The 14848-nt window shown below is 45.6% G+C and overlaps 1 protein-coding gene across 4 annotated transcripts in view; it reads left to right on the top strand.

The window, feature by feature from the left end:
- LOC143935275 (CMP-N-acetylneuraminate-beta-galactosamide-alpha-2,3-sialyltransferase 2-like) overlaps positions 1 to 14848 on the top strand; it is an 84614-nt gene that overhangs the window by 33633 nt on the left and 36133 nt on the right. The window contains exon 1 of one of the 4 annotated variants that reach the window (XM_077459021.1): positions 9311 to 9472. The exons of the other annotated variants lie outside the window; for them this stretch is intronic. The gene's annotated coding sequence lies outside the window, so the exon portion shown is untranslated. Of the gene's footprint in view, positions 1 to 9310; positions 9473 to 14848 lie in introns of those variants that run through there. 4 annotated transcript variants of the gene reach the window in all.

A 14848-nucleotide genomic window follows, 5' to 3' on the forward strand; every position in this document is an offset into this window, starting at 1 on the left:
TTAACCCCTTTGTGGCCGCTAGCGGGGGTTAAAACCGCCCTGCTAGGGGCCGAATAGCGCCACTAAAACAATGGTAAAGCAGCGCTAAAACCCCTCACGCCCGGGGGAGCACAATGTGAAAGGGGTCTAAAAGCCACTATGGGCGAATGCAGTGCAATCTGGTGGGGGGGGGGGGCGCTAGCAACCAGCATCTCAGCTGGTCTACGTGGCGGTTCACACTACAGAAACCTGAAAGTCAGCAAGACTTTGCCAGGCAACTTCGAGGCAATTTTGAGGCAACTTCGAGGCAGCTATAGCAACTTTGAGGCAATAAATATCCCCCAAAAAATATTTTAAAAAATGTCTTCCTCCGTTTAGGCCAATATGTATTCTTCTACATATTTTTGGTATAAAAAAAAAATCACAATAAGTGTATATTGATTGGTTTGCGCAAAAGTTATACACCATATTGCCCTTCATTTACAGTGAATGGGTGCAGGGAGTGGCTGCGATGCTACCATATCAGCACCACTCTTTGCTTAAACGTTTCAGCCCCAGGAGAGATTTTACCCCTTCCTGACCAGAGCACTTTTGCAATTCGGCACTGCGTCGCTTTAACTGACAATTCTGCGGTCATGCGATGTTGTACCCAAACAAAATTGACGTTAAAAAAGAGCGTCAATTTTGAAGAAAACACAATATTTTGTACTTTTTGCTATAATAAATATCCCAATTATTTTTTTTATTTTTTTTAAAAAGCTTATTTTTTTCTCAGTTTAGGCCGATATGTATTCTTCTACACATTTTTGGTAATAAAAATCGCAATAAGCGTATATTGATCGGTTTGCGCAAAAGTTATAGCGTCTACAAAATAGGGGATAGATTTATGGCACATTTTAATATTTTTTTTATTAGTAATGGCGGCGATCTGCGATTTTTATCCTGACTGTGACATTGCGGTGGACAGAACGGACACTTTTAACACTATTTGGGAACCAGTGACATTTATAAAAATGCACTGATTACTGTGTAAATGACACTGGCAGGGAAGAGATTAAACACAAGGGGTTATATTGTGTTCCCTCAGTGTGTTCTAACTGTAGGGAGGATGGGCTCACTAGAATATGACATGAGATCACTGCTCCTGATGGCAGGGAGCAATAGATCACTGTCAAGTTGCTAGGCAGAACAGGGAAATACCTTGTTTACATTTCCTTGTTCTGCCTCTCTGTGTCACGATTGCGGGCCACCGGCAGACATAGAGTCCGCAAGGAATGCTCGCATGCTCCACTGGCCCACGATTTAAAGGAGACGTACAGGTACGCTCATTTGTGCAGCCGTGCCATTGTGCTGCCGTATATCGTCGTGCGCTGGATGGCAAGTGGTTGAACTGTTCCCCTTAAAGGGATCACAACTCAAATACTGGTGCAATATACCTGCCATCACAGACACACTCCCAATATCCTGTACATACCGTATTTATTGGTGTATAACACGCACCCCAAGTTTAGGAGGGAATTTTAAGGAAAAAAACATTTAGGAGGGAAGTTTAAGGAAAAAAACTTACATTTAAATGCCCATCAATGCAGCCTTATCAGTGTCCATCTGAAGCCTTGTCAGTGTCATATGCAGCTTTGTCATGCAGCCTTGTCCATCGTTGTCCCCTTGTCAGTGTAATTTTCAGCCTTCTCAGTTTTATATTCAGCTTTTATTTTTAAAAATGGCGCCACCGAGATGTCCTGTGTTTCTCGTCGGCTTTCGGTCACCGCCTGCCATTCTCGCCCGGCTTTCGGACGCCTTCGGCCCTTCTTATCGGCCGCCTTCAGCCCTTCTCGTCAGCTTTCGCCCGCTCTCAGTGGTTTTCAGCCGCCAAGCAGGGCCAAAAGCCGTCGAGAAGGGCCGAAGGCGGTCGAAAGCCGCCGAGAAGGGCCAAAGGCGGTCGAAAGCCGCAGAGAAGGGCCGAAGGTGGCTGAAAGCCGCCCAAAGGCTCCAAAATAGTGGAGGATCGGTGTATAACACGCACTCGCGATTTTACCCTGATTTTAAGGGGAAAAAAGTGCGTGTTATACGCCGATAAATACGGTAATATACACACACATTATATACTGTAACTGTGCGTGTACATACAGTATATAAAAAAAGATTACAGATTATATTATTATAATTTTTGTTAGTGTTTAAATGACATGTCTACTGCACAGCACAAGATAATCAGTGTATAATGACTTGCGGAAAGTCTATCTACTAAAAGCTGAGCGAAGGCTTTGATTTTTAGCTTTGATCATAAGGAAATCTGCAGCCTTGGATACATTAGTGTTTTAAAGATTTGCAGCCACTGTGCAATTCAATTAAACCCTGGAGACCTTTGTCCAACTTATTCCCCTTGCCAGCGATTCCATTTACTTTTATACTAAGTCAGCACTGATATCTTCCCACTCTTCTAATCAGGCTTGTGCCAGGAAGTATGCATCATTTTTGTTCAATATATGATATGAGCAGGGCTTTGTTTCTCAGAGAAAAGGTGCAAGGACTCCCCTCTTCCAAGTCACCCCTTGTCTCCGCCCCCTACCCACCTTCAAGCACCGTCCCTTTTATAGAAAACAGAAGTATCATTTTGTTTTGCTAAGTCATTTTTATGAAAGTTGTTAAAGTGGTGTTCCACAGAAAGAAAAAAAAAATTCCTTAATATTCCTAAAAAAAAAAAAAAAAAAAATACATTTGGAATTTTTTTTTTTTAACTCTAAATGCCTGTTGCTAGGGGGTCCCTCGTAGTCTGCCTCCTTCAGTGCCTGGGCTGGTGACATCACTTCCCCTCGGCGCAGGAAGGGCTCAGCTCCGCCCCCTCCCTCCTGTCAATCATCTGGGACACGACAGGTCCCAGATGACTGTGCGGCCAATCACGGCGCCGCTTGCACATGTGAAGCCACAGCCGGGTGCCCACAGTTGCAATGCTGGTGCCGCCGAGCGGAGGGGGGGCGAGCGGGGCTTCATTCCCCCGCATCGCTGGACCCTGGTACAGGTAAGTGTCCGATTTATTAAAAGTCAGCAGCTGCAGTATTTGTAGCTGCTGACTTTTTTTTTTTTTTTTTAACCACTTTCAGACCGGACCATTTTGCTGGTCAAAGACCAGACCACTTTTTGCGATTCGGCACTACGTCGCTTTAACTGACAATTGCTCGGTCGTGCGACGTGGCTCCCAAACAAAATTGACGTCCTTTTTTTCCCACAAATAGAGCTTTCTTTTGGTGGTATTTGATCACCCCTGCGGTTTTTATTTTTTGCGCTATAAACAAAAATAGAGCGTCAATTTTGAAAGAAACGCATTCTTTTTTACTTTTTGTTATAATAAATATCCCCCAAAAATATATAAAAAAACATTTTTTTCCCTCAGTTTAGGCCGATACGTATTCTTCTACATATTTTTGGTAAAAAAAATCGCAATAAGCGATTATTGATTGGTTTGCGCAAAAGTTATAGCGTTTACATAATAGGGATAGTTTTATAGCATTTTTATTAATAATTTTTATTTATTTTTTACTAGTAATGGCGGCGATCAGCGATTTTTATTGTGACTGCGACATTGTGGGGGACCCATCGGACATTTTTGACACATTTTTGGGACCGTTGTCATTTATACAGTAATCACTGCTATATAAATGCAGTGATTCCTGTGTAAATGACACTGGCAGTGAAGGGGTTAACCAGTGGGTGGCAGTGTAGAGGTTAAGTGTTCCTAGGGGTGTGTTACTAACTGTGGGGGGGTTGGGCTTTCAATTAGTGAACACTGATCTCTGCTCCAATCACATGGAGCAGAGATCAGCGTCACTAGTTGCTAGGCAGAATGGAGAAATGTTGTTTACAACGGCATTCCTTCATTCGGCCGCTCCGTGAGACGATCGCGGGGATGCCCGCGGCGATCGAGTCCGCGGGTCCCGCGACCGGACTCACGGGGGTCCCGACCAGCGTGGGAGCGCGCCGCCGGCGGCGCACTCCCGATGGCAGGGCGGCAAATTTAAAGGGACGTACATGTACGCCCATTTGCCTGCCCGTGCCATTCTGTCGACGTACATCATCGTGCGCTGGTCGGCAAGTGGTTAAGGGGAACTCCTCTTTAAGGATAATATGAAAAGCAGTAAAATAGATCGCCTGCAGCCAGAAACAATAGGCTCCTCAAGTAACAATAAATCCCTTCAGCAACAATAGACTCCCAGCAACAGCAGATCCACCCAGCAACAACAATAGACCCCCCCCCCCCCCCCCCCCACAGAAAAATACCCCCTAACAACAACAGATTCACCCCAAGAACAATACACCCCCATCATCAACAGTAGATCTCCTAACAGCCAGCATTATTAGACCCTCCAGCAGCCAGAAACAATAGACCCCTCCCTCAACAGTAGATCCATCCCAGCAATAATTCCCCCCCCCAGCAGCAATAGACCACTCCCTCAACAATACATCCCCCCAAGCAACATAAGATTCTCCAGCAGCCAACATCAATGGACCCTCAGCACACCCCAGAACCCCTTGGCATTAGATACCTTCAGTGCTGGAGGTGCCGGAACTGTGTTCCCCCTGAAAAAAAGCCCTGGATATGAGAGTAATTAAGTAGGAAATACACAGGCATGCCGTTGGAAGCATGAAGTCAAACTCCATATTTGTTGATGGATAACCTTCAAGGTCCGCTATACAGCTATATACGATACTTGAATTTTAAAGAACTGCAGATTGTTACTTGCTTTCGTTCTGTAGATATTGAGGTAGGCCACTCCAGTTTACTCATGTTAAGTTAAAGGTTCTTGTTTTACCATGATCGGGTTTGGTCCCAGGGCTCTAATAGAAAACATTGCAATCTAGGGTAACCACATTTCTAAACTGCCATTCAGGGACACATCCCCGGCAACACCTCTGGATCATGACATGCGGCACCTGGGAGTCATGTGATGCAGGGCGTAGCGGCGTGCAGATGACACTCTCTGCAGACGCTCGGCGCTCACCTCTCTCTCTCTGACACTCATTTATTTTTAGACAAACATTCCAGCTGCAGAGTTTTCATCCGCACATATGGCTGAGGGCATATCTCCCCGAGGGGCTTCCCTGCAATAAGAGGCTGCCAGAGGCCAGATAGAGGAGGAGGGGGCCAGGAAATCAATTATCAGAATCCTTTAGTGTCCCCTCAGTTCTCTGTGTGTCTCCTTTATTAGTGTCCCCTCAGTTCTCTGTGTGTCTTCTTTATTAGTGTCCCCTCAGTTCTCTTTGTGTCTCCCTTATTAGTGTCCCCTCAGTTCTCTTTGTGTCTCCCTTATTAGTGTCCCCTCAGTTCTCTGTGTGTTCTCTTTATTAGTGTCCCCTCAGTTCTCTGTGTGTCTCCTTTATTAGTGTCCCCTCAGTTCTTTGTGTGTCTCCTTTATTAGTGTCCCCTCAGTTCTCTTTGTGTCTCCCTTATTAGTGTCCCCTCAGTTCTCTGTGTGTCTCCTTTATTAGTGTCCCCTCAGTTCTCTGTGTGTCTCCTTTATTAGTGTCCCCTCAGTTCTCTTTGTGTCTCCCTTATTAGTGTCCCCTCAGTTCTCTGTGTGTCTTCTTTATTAGTGTCCCCTCAGTTCTCTGTGTGTCTCCTTTATTAGTGTCCCCTCAGTTCTCTTTGTGTCTCCCTTATTAGTGTCCCCTCAGTTCTCTGTGTGTCTTCTTTATTAGTGTCCCCTCAGTTCTCTGTGTGTCTCCTTTATTAGTGTTTCCTTAGTTCTCTGTGTGTCTCCGTTATTGGTGTCCCCTCAGTTCTCTGTGTGTCTCCTTTATTAGTGTCCCCTCAGTTCTCTGTGTGTCTCCTTTATTAGTGTCCCCTCAGTTCTCTGTGTGTCTTCTTTATTAGTGTCCCCTCAGTTCTCTGTGTGTCTCCTTTATTAGTGTCCCCTCAGTTCTCTGTGTGTCTCCTTTATTAGTGTTCCCTCAGTACTCTGTGTGTCTCCTTTATTAGTGTTCCCTCAGTTCTCTGTGTGTCTCCTTCATCAATGTCCTCTCAGTTCCCTGTGTGTCACCTTCATGTTCCTTCAGTTCCCTGTGTCACCTTCATTACTGTCCCCTCAGTTCCCTTTGTCGCCTTCATTACTATTCGCTCAGTTCCCTGTCACCTGCTTCATTACTATACCAGTGAATGAGGTCCCTCAGGCGGGAGGATGAGAGAAGTCGGGCAGTCGATCTGAGCAGTGCAGCGGCAGTGAAGGCGATCACACCAGCCAGTCCCTGCTGCAAGTCACTCCCTCCCTCTGCATACCGCTGGGCACCAGCGTCAGACCAGAGAATTAGGGGGTGTGTGGTGACTGGAGCCAAGCAGCACTAGGCGTGGGCCTCGCACGGCCTCACTCTGAGTGTGTGATGACACTGGTTGCTAGCGGCCCTAGCAACCAGTTTGGCAATGTAGCTGTTAGGGTGGCTGTGTCCTCTATTTCATTCCAGGACACTGTATTGTCGAGAATTAATGTGCCCGGGACCCGGGACAGACATGCTAATTGTGGGACAGTCCCGGGTGATGCGAGATAGTCCCGGGCAATCCGGGACACGTGAGCACCTTACTGCAATCCCTTTAGGGCCCTTCTGAGTTACTGGCACTAATGTGCAGTGAGAAGACTGAGGTGCTGACACACTTGACTTTAAAGCTCCGGACTCCAGACTTTGCACTTTAAGTGACCCCCATGTGGCTTGTGTTGGCTGTATTTTATAGCCTTTGTGTTTGCTTACCTTTATGGTGTCTTCAGGTTGATCATATTGCGCCACAGGGTCCTTTTCATCTGCCCCTCTTCTCTGGGCTGGGCAGTCCTTACTTGAAGTGGTTCTAAAGGCTCAAGTTTTTTTTACCTTTATGCATGAAAGTAAAAACCTCTGTGCTGCAGTTCTCTCAGCCCCACCAATACTTACCTGAGCCCCATCGCGATCCAGCACCATGCATGAGAGCCTCGGCTCTCCAGGGACTCTCCCTCCTCATTGGCACAGCCAGTGAGGAGAGAGAGGGGGCGAGTTCAAGCCTGCTTGGGTTTCCCCATAGCAAGCTGCTTTCTCTGTGGGCACTTGGCAGGAGGGAAGTGCCAAGAGTGCCAGAACCTGAGAAGAGGAGGATCAGGGCTGCTCTGTGCAAAACCATTACACGGAACAGGTAAGTATGACATTTTTGTTATCAAGAAAAAAAAATCAAAAATAAAGTTGCCTTTAACATCACTTTAACCTAATCCTGACCATCCGCCGCAGTTTTATGTTACGTCGCTTCCTTAGGCTGCCACTAGGAGCGCGCACCTGCTGCTTGCACCCGGAGCCAATGCGAGTGCCCAGCTGTCTTTATGACCGTCAGGCTCCCGCGATCGCTCGTGACACGGCGAGAACTGGGATCTCTGTGTGCAAACAATATTGCGATTTTTATTACCAAAAATATGTAGAAGAATACATATCAGCCTAAACTGAGAAAAAATAAGCTTTTTTTTTAAAAAAAAAAAAAATGGGGATATTTATTATAGAAAAAAGTACAAAATATTGTGTTTTTTTATTTTCAAAATTGTCGCTGTTTTTTTGTTTATAGCGCAAAAAACAAAAACCGCAGCAGAGGCAATCAAATACCACCAAAAGAAAGCTCTATTTGTGTTAAAAAAAGGATGTCAATTTTGTTTGGGTACAACGTCGCACAACCGCGCAATTGTCAGTTAAAGCGACGCAGTGCCGAAACGCAAAAAGTGCTCTGGTCAGGAAGGGGGTGAAATCTTCTGGGGCTGAGACGGTTAAGCAGAGAGTGGTGCTGCCATGGTGGCGTCACTGCCACTCCCTGCACCCGTTCACTGTAAATGAAGGGCAATATGGTGATGCCCCCTCAGGGGGCAGAGTCATGACACCCCACATTCACTGTAAAGTCTTCAGTCTTCCAAGTTTATTGGTGCTGGGCATCATTTGACCCAGAAGAACTGAGGACATCTTGTGGCCAAGAAGAGGCACTGCTGGAGCTCCAAATTAAATGTGAATATTGCTGCTTTTTCTTTGCTTTTTACAGCACCTGGGGGTACTTCTTTTAAAAATAAATGTTTAGTCCAGAGCTGCTCTTTATGCTCTTGCTTGCTTTAGGGTGTATGAAGTGAAGTATAGTATAGCAGTTTAATTGTTTTATTTTAAATAACTAACATGTCATACTTCCCTCCACTGTGCAGCGCGTTTTGCACAACCTGAACATCCTCTTCTGGGGTCCCCCGGCCGCCTTTATATATAATATTAAAGATGGATGCTTTACTGCATTTAGTAACGCTTTAAAGCGGTAGTAAACCCGCTGAAATTTATTTTTTTCCAGACCTGTAAAGGAAAAGGCATAATGAGCTAGTATGCACCGCATACTATCTCATTATGAAATACTTACCTTGGAACGAGGCCCCGACATCTCCCCCGATACGCGCTGAGGGAGCTGACATGTTCCCTCGTCGTGTCTTCTGGATATCGCAGCTCTGTCGCTGTGTGTGGCCGGAGCAGCGATATCGTCACTCCCAGCAGGGTCTGGTGTCTGCCAGGCTTCCAGCCGAGAATCCTCTGTGCGCATGCGCCACTGCAGTCAGCGGCTCATTGCGAGGGGAATATCTCCTAAACCGTACAGGTTTGGAGATTTTTTTTTTACCTACAGGTAAATCTTATTATAGGCTTTCCTGTAGGTAAAAGTAAAAAAAAAAAAAAAAAAGACTATACAACCGCTTTAAGTTTATTGTTTTATTGTAGAGAACCAAGGGCGTGAGAAGATTGCTGGTAAAACAGAAGTGTAAATTCCAAAGAGTGAGCGTGTTGATGTAGTCTTCAGAAATACAAGAAGCTAGATTTAAAACTTGCCCACCGATAACTGAAATATAAGCTTGTGGATAAACTGGCCTTTTAAAATATTACGACTGCTAGGGGGGCCATTCCATGGCTGGCTGTGCGTTAAGATCTAATTGACTTTGGCCTAGCAAGGAACATGACACCAACCCACACAATGTTTATAGAAGTCAGATCGATTGCGTTAACTTTTCATATGTTCCGCCTGAATCTTTATAAGAAAATAAACAGTAATTCGGGGTAAAAATAGCGTATGACGAACGCTGTGTTTTTGTTCTGGAATTGCTAATTGACACAAGTGGACCCAGGCTATACTTTATTTCCCAGCATGTTCTTATATTTATGGTAGACGTGGGTGTTTTATTCTCAGCTTCTATCAAATCGCTTAGCAGTGAAACCGAGCAAACGCTTTACAGGGAATTCCACAGCACGGTTTATTTCCTGTACTGCACTCCTATCTGTTACATGGTAGTCAAATATCTCTAAGGACTACAGAATCCCCTCTGTTATGGAGGAAAGGGGTCTGTTTGGAGTCCTGTCCTATGCGAACAAAGCTGCCGCTCCATAGATACTGTGCGGTAAGTGAGCGTTGTTACCGAAGGCAGGAAGGGTGTTCCTGGCAATGAAAACAAGGAAAAACAAGCACAGCAACCATAGCTAAGGACAGGTAAGTGCAGGGCTGGGACAAGGGGTGGGCAGGAGGGACCGCTGCCCTGGGCACTGTGGTATCATGTGAGGTGGGGGGGCACCACAAGGAAATTGGGGGAGGGGATTTGTGTTGGAAAGGGGGATTTGGGGGGCAGCAGGGAGTATTGTTCTAGGAGGGGAAATTTGGGGGGTATGCTAAAGATTTAGGGGGTAAGAAACAGGGGAAGAAGATTTGTGCTAGGAGGGATGATTGGGGCACTTTGTGCTGGAAGGGGGATTTGCAGTGGGGTTATTGGGAGTGGCAATTTTGGGGGTAGATAATTTGTGCTAAGAGGAGTGATTTGGGGGGGGGGGGGGCACTTGAATTGGGGGATGGGGGGGGGTAAGATTTGTGCTGGGAGGGGGAATTTCAGCAGGGGAACAGATTTGCCCTTCAGCCCCCATATCCAATTACTGGCTAAATTCTGCCGCCTTCACCTCCGCAACATCGCCAGAATTCGGCCCTTCCTGACTAATGACACCACAAAGCAACTAGTTCACTCCTTGATTATTTCCCGCCTTGACTACTGCAACTCTCTCCTTAATGGCCTACCCTTAAGCAGGCTATCCCCCTTCAGTCTATTATGAATGCTGCTGCTAGACTAATACACCTCACTAATCGTTCCGTGACTGCTGCCCCTCTCTGCCAATCCCTTCACTGGCTTCCCCTACCCCACCGTGTAAAATTCAAAATGCTAACCATAACATGCAAAGCAATCCACAACCTTGCCCCCATCTACATCACCACCCTCATCTGCAGATATCGCCCAAATCGTCCCCTCCGCTCCTCCCAGGACCTCCTGCTTTCTAGCTCCCTTGTTACCTCCTCTCATGCTCACCTTTAGGACTTCTCCAGAGCATCTCCCATCCTCTGGAACTCCCTGCCCCAGTCTGTCCGATCAGCCCCTACCCTGTCCACCTTTAGGAGTTCCCTGAAAACTCATTTATTCAGGGAAGCCTATCCCACACCCACCTAACTGTCCCCGAGCCACCCCCATCAAATCATTCTCTGTAGCTATTACCTTTTGTACCACCATCCCCTTCCTTTAGAATGTAAGCTCTACGAGCGGGGCCCTCCTGTACCTTTTGTATTGTACTGTAATAGTGTTGTCCCCCCTATACATTGTAAAGCGCAGCGTAAACTGTTATATATATAAATCGTGAACAATAATAATTTGCACTGAAAGGAGGGGGAATTTATACTTAGGGTGCGCATACTAGCACATTATGTAACACCTGCAAATGAAGCCCGTGACGTCCCCGCTTCAGGCCGCATCCATCTTCGCCCGTCTTCCTTCCAGGGCAGCGGGAGCCGCCGGTCATTGCACACGCTCCAAATGAAAAGGCACGGGGGTGGCCATTTCTTCATCTGCGCGGTATACAGTAGATATCTCCTAAATGCCGCACGTTTAGGAGATATTTACAGTAGGTAAGCCTTATTCTAGGCTTACTTATAGGTACAAATTACACAGGGAGGTTTACAACCTCTTTAAAGAGGGAGTAAACTCGCAGAAATTTTTATGTATTTTTTCATACCTGCAGGGGAAAATGAGCTAGTATGCACCGCATGCGCGCAGATTTCTTTCCGGCAGGGTCAGGCGTCTGCCGGGCTTCCAGCCGAGAATCCCCTGTGCGCATTCGCCGCAGTGGCTCATTGCCAGGGGAACATCTCCTAAACCATACAGGTTTAGGAGATATTTTTTTTTACCTACAGGTAAGCCTTATTATAGGCTTACCTGTAAGTAAAAGTGAAAAAAAAGATTATACAACCACTTTAAGTCATTTTTTAGTCTTCGTTTTGATTAGGATGATCGGAGCGAATTCTGTGAAATTTTGTTACAAAAAAGACACTCACTGGGCTACCGTGGTGAAATTTGTTTGAAAAGCATATATATATCATTTTTAATCAATTTTCAGAGGGTGTTTTTGATGAAAAGGGGTTTAGTTATTGTAGTTTAGTGTACTTAATTTAGCGTTGCTTATGAATGTTTAACCTTTTTTTGGTACGTGATCATTACGTGTGCACTGATGGTTTATTTTCTTTTTAATATTGTTTTTTGTTTTTTTCTTTCTGTGGAAAAGGTCAAATAACGAGGAGGTGCAAGAGGGTTGAAAGGAGTTTCAGTAATTGTCATTTTTAAAGCACATTACACCCTTAAAAGCAACCTTAATTTTGTTCTCTGTATTGCCCCTGTGTTTTACACCAAAATGGTGGAATTTCACCAAAATTTTATGATTTTTACTGTTATTTCATGGATATTCACAGGAATTAAAACACAGTTCACTCATCCCTAATTTAAGCCTTCTTGAATAAAGAAACTCAAGTTGAACACTTGTCCTGAATCAGCTCAATTATTTGCCCTCTCGCCCTTTAAGCCCTTGTACACACGGTCGGACAGTCCGACAACAAAATCCGTCGGATTTTGTCCGAAACTTGTGTTGCATACACGCGGTCGGACAAAGTTGTCGGAAAATCCGATCGTACGTAACGTGATGACATTATTTCGTTACGACGGGACTACGTTCAGGCTAGTAGCCAATGGCTTTGGTCTAGGAATTTGATCTGAGCATGTGTGGCACTTTGTCCAATCGGAATTCTCTACACACAATCGGACAAAGTCCAATCGGATCATGTTGTTGGAAAGTTTTATAGCCCAGCTCTAAAACTTTGTCCGTCGGATATTCCGACGGAAACAGTCCGATGGAGCCCACACACAGTCGGAATATCCGACAACACGGTCCGATCTGACATTTTCAGTCGGAATGTCCGACCGTGTGTACAAGGGCTTAGACTGTTGGACAGGGGCAGACTGACAACTCATGGGGCCCCCGGCCAATAGGAGATTATGGGGCCCCCAGGCAATAGGAGAAGATTATGGGGCCCCCGGGCAATAGGAGATTGTGGGGCCCCCAGGCAATAAGAGAAGATTATGGGGCCCCCGGGCAATAGGAGATTATGGGGCCCCCAGGAAATAGATTGTGACCACACAGTATACACACACAGACACACAATATACACACACAGTATACACACACAGAATACATATACACACACACTGAAAAGGTACTGGAGAGATGGGGCAGCTATATTCTTGGGATCTTTAAAAAAAACACTGATTTTTACATACTGTCCCTGGTTTTATTGAGGCTGGCAACCCTGATGGGGCCCCTTGGTGGCATGGGGCCCTCGGGCAGTGCCCGAGTGTCCGAATGGTCAGTCCGCCCCTGCTGTTGGACGTATTGTCTTCTTTGTGGCTCTGTGCCTAGATTTGTAATCTATAACAGAAGAAACCACCAAAACGTCTTGTGTTTTCAGTGTCTGAACAAACCAAGCCTTGATATCTACTATCAACCTAGCTCAGCCGGCAGCATTTGGTTTTGCATGATTACAGGTCTCTAAATTACACTGTATGAGCATAAAGCAAACACATTTCATAAGTCAAATCTGCGAGCTAGCAAAGGGGATCTTGTTTGAAAGGAAATGTTGGTATATTTTCAGTAACATTTTCTATTATTGTAAGATTTACCTGAAAGGATAAGTGGAGTCAAAGATTTTTTGGCTTTAGTTCTGCTATGGATCAAAGGAACGCAGTTATGCCGCGTACACGCAACCGGTTTTCCCGTCGGAATAAACGCCAAAGGTTTTTCCGACTGAGTTCCACTGAAACTGTCGTGCGTACACACGATCACACCGAAGTCTGATCGTTAAGAACGTGGTGACATACAGCATGTACGACGGGACTAGAAAAAGGAAGTTCAATAGCCAGTAGCCAATAGCTTCCGTCTTGTACTTACTTCAGAGCATGCGTAATTTTTGGTCCGTCGAATCAGCATACAGACGAGCGGTTTCCTGATAGAAATTGGTTCCGTCGGAAATATTTAAATTATGTTCTATTTCTAGGTCCGTCAGAATTTTCGTTAAAAAAAAAAGTCAGATGAGGAATACACACGATCGGAATATATGATGAAAAGCTTCCGTCTGACTTTTTCTATCGGACATTCCGCTCGTGTGTACGCAGCATTAGTTCTGCACTCTTGGGACCTATTTTCAGCTGACAGTGGGCTAAAGGCCTCTGTTGGCTGACGTCAGACCTGGTCCAGGCTCTGAAAAGATCCTGATCATATGGTCAGGATCCACCCAGGTGCCTGGACCAGCAACTGGCTTAGCCTCTTGGCGAGCTGCTGAGAGCCTGAGCCAGGTGCCTCCGCTACTTGTACAGCCTGGCACTCCAGTGAGCACTGGAGGGGCAGAGCAGAGAGCCAGTGATTGACAGCCATCCTGCTCTCTGCAGGTTGAAGACTGAGGGCTGAGTGATCAGCAGTATTTGATTGCTCAGTTCTTGGTCTTAGAGGCAGCAAGGGACAGCTGCAGCTGGGATTGGTGTTGCAGTCATCTAGGTAAGTATGATTGTTTATTTCTTTAATATCCTATACATCTCTTTTTAAAGCAGTTACCTTAATACTCACCCCCACTCCAGTGTCCAGGAGCTCCCTGTCGGCCGCTGACATCTTCAGCTGGTCTTCTTCTGGGTTTTGCTCTTTGCCCCTTTTTCAATGTTTATGTATCTCAGTAGAAGCCTAAATTTCACATTAAGTTATGCATACACTTGCCTGGTGTTGTGGTGCGCTGCATCAAAGAAGGTGCAAGTCTGTTTTTTTGTTTTCTTTTGCCATGCATTGCCAGCCCATTTTTGATAAAATGGTTGCCTTAATGCACGGGTCTCCAAACTTTCCAAATAAAGGGCCAATTTACTGTCATTCAGGCTTCAGGGGGGCTGGACTTTGTAGAGTAGTAACTTCCCCAATGCCAATGAGAGTAAACAATGCCCTATCATTGGCTTTAGTGGGAGGAATAGAGCCCCTTTGTTGGTATCAGTGGGGGAATAGTGTCCCATCATTGATGTCAGTGGGAGAAATGGTTCTGCATCATTTTGTGTCTGTGGAAGGAATAGTTCCAAGGCAGGGAAGGGGCCGCAGTTTGAAGACCACTGCCTTAATGCAAAACATGTTAATGTTTTTGCAGTAGCACACCAGTGCGCATTGAAATAATAAGGTCTCCTTGACACAGTCTGTTGGCCATGTGATGTGCAGAATATCAGGTCTTAGTTGGGGGCTTCCGAAAATGGCAGGCAATACGTGCTTTCCATATCTTTTAAGAAACTTCCAGCTCATTAAATCTCTGCTGCTATTTTCTATATTTGAAATCCATTCAAATCAACTCACATTGAATAACTCGACTTTTTCAAAGAGCATTATGGAAACATTTCCTCATTCTTTCCCACCTCCCACTGTGCTGATCTAACCAACCCACCCTTCTTTGCTGTATACTCACACAGTTCTGTATACTCCACTGGTG

The sequence above is a fragment of the Lithobates pipiens genome, unplaced genomic scaffold (assembly GCF_037356315.1).
Source record: "Lithobates pipiens isolate NorthernLeopardFrog02 unplaced genomic scaffold, aLitPip1_a1.2 Scaffold_28, whole genome shotgun sequence".
In the NCBI taxonomy this organism is placed as follows: Eukaryota; Metazoa; Chordata; class Amphibia; order Anura; family Ranidae; genus Lithobates; species Lithobates pipiens.